We start from the raw sequence: 2109 nt of genomic DNA on the forward strand, positions 1-2109 counted from the left end.
TGTCAATTAAGGGGTTTTAAGTCGGAGCACCGGTGGTGTGTCGCCAATAAAATATGGGAGTAGTTAGTTGGAAGGGGACAGTAGGGCAAATGATGTGTACGTCTTCTCCGACTCAACCGCTGACTGCACCGCGCCAGCCACGCAAATAATTCGAATCATTAAACAACTGGTGGGGGTGCGGGACTCAATATGTAGTTCACCAAGATGTGGAAATATTAGTCCACGAACATGTAAAAGTGAGTCAAGGAACAATGGTGGATCAGTGGTGGTGGCAGGGATATGTGCTGGGGACAAGTGTCCTCGTAAAATCGACTGCAGGGGTTTCCACTTTTCAGTCTGGGGGTCCCCACGCGATTGCGATGAAGCGGCGTCGCCAGACGCGGGCTGAGTAACAGCCGCGGATGATACGCGCGTTCTGAAAGGGCGATTCCACGCACTCGCTAAGCAACCTCATGCAGCTAACATGAGAGCGCGTGGAAAACAGAGAGTTAATAAAGCTACAGCAACCAGATATACCACCACGATCTCAACAGCATCGCGCTGCTACACAAAAAACACACCACATCACACAACACCGACACAGAGGCGGCGGTAGTTGGGGAGGTACACACACACACACACCAGTCTAAACAAGGCTGGTTACACTGTCAGGCAAGCACAGATGTTTTTTAAACAACTAAAGCACTTTTTTCCACATAACTTCCAACTCCTCTGAATCTATGACTAAAGCAGAAGCAAACAGCGCACTCAACTTCAGGCAGATTTCCTGATAACTCACCGGAGATGTCAGAGAAATGGAACCGTGCAGCTGTGCGTATTTTCAGGTCTCAGTCCATAACGGCGGTGCGCCTCTCTCCTCTCCGACTCCTGCAGCTGCACTGTTCCTGGAAGTCAAACTTCTCGACCAGAAGTCACTAGGTGTGGAATAATTGCAGCCAGGTGAGCCAATTAGCTTCCGGACAGGTTGGTGTGTGTGGCCAATCAGCGAACGTCTGAGCAAGACGTTTCCGAGGAAGAGCCAATGGACAAACAGCAGCCAAATGAACGCAACACAGGGGGAATAAAATCAGTTTTTATTCAGCAAAAGTTAGGATATTTTACAAAAATATGACTTTTAAAAAATAAAAAAAAGAGCCAAAGGCTTCATATATTGAATGTAAAGATTAGGAATAATAAAAGAGGATTTACATTGTTTGAATTTTTTCAAACAAAACACTTATTTATTCAACATGACACACACAGAGATGCTTTGAGCTAAATGCTGACCACACACTCCACAACACACAATGTTTAGCATATTGCATCTTAAGCAGGTAGCCTGCAGTGCTTCCCTAACCATGTTCACCATCTTAAGATCAGCAGTGGTGTTTATTGTCATATGCACAGTGGAAAAAACTATTTTTCTGCACAAAGAAATTCTTCTTTGGCCATTCAAAAGTCTAAATGTATATTCAAAACAGAGAAAATAAAAAGCTTGTTTGCATAAAAACATTTACTAATTATCAGTGGAGACTGATGGGATTAGAAATAAAGGGATAACTGTCCGTGAGAGCTACAAAAGATGTCGTGACACTGAAAGAGTTGGACAAACAGCCAAATGGGTTCTTGGCACAAGTATGTGCCTGCTTATTAATGGGCCTTTTTGCTAACTCTTTAAAGGCATTAGGTTAAAATTATTTATCTGACAGCCATAATTAAAGAAGGCTTGCTGATCTCTATCCTAGGTATTGACAGGCGTGATGTTTGGACACTGAAGTGACCTCGCATGGCCTGGATGTATACAGCATTACAGGGTTTCGCAACTGAAGTTCTTTGGTAGCACATATCAAGTGTTTTTACCTCAGGAAGTATGGGTAGGATTTCTTTTTGAGGTGCATGCTACCGCAGTGTCGTCAGTGCGGTTCATTGCGTCTTGGGGTCGAGAGCTGAAATATCTCAACAGAACTATTGAATGGATTGCCATGAAATCTGTACAGACCATTTTCATGGCCTCCACAGGTGGATCTGGACTTTTCCTTTGTAGTGCCACTGCGAAGCTGATATCAACAGGACTCTCCATTAATATGGGATAGATGCTCTGAAATGTGGTGCTCGACATTCAGTGGTTCT

The 2109-nt window shown here is 44.1% G+C and overlaps 1 protein-coding gene across 2 annotated transcripts in view; it reads right to left on the reverse strand.

Annotated features, from left to right (window-relative positions):
- LOC118325026 (specifically androgen-regulated gene protein) overlaps nt 1-919 on the reverse strand; it is a 10187-nt gene extending 9268 nt beyond the window's left edge. For both annotated transcript variants that reach the window (XM_035657576.1, XM_035657575.1), the window contains exon 1: nt 779-919. The gene's annotated coding sequence lies outside the window, so the exon portion shown is untranslated. The remainder of the gene's footprint in view (nt 1-778) is intronic.
- Nucleotides 920-2109: the final 1190 nt, after the last annotated feature.

This window comes from Morone saxatilis, unplaced genomic scaffold (assembly GCF_004916995.1).
Source record: "Morone saxatilis isolate NCDOM2014 unplaced genomic scaffold, NCSU_SB_2.0 Contig15, whole genome shotgun sequence".
NCBI lineage: Eukaryota > Metazoa > Chordata > Actinopteri > Moronidae > Morone > Morone saxatilis.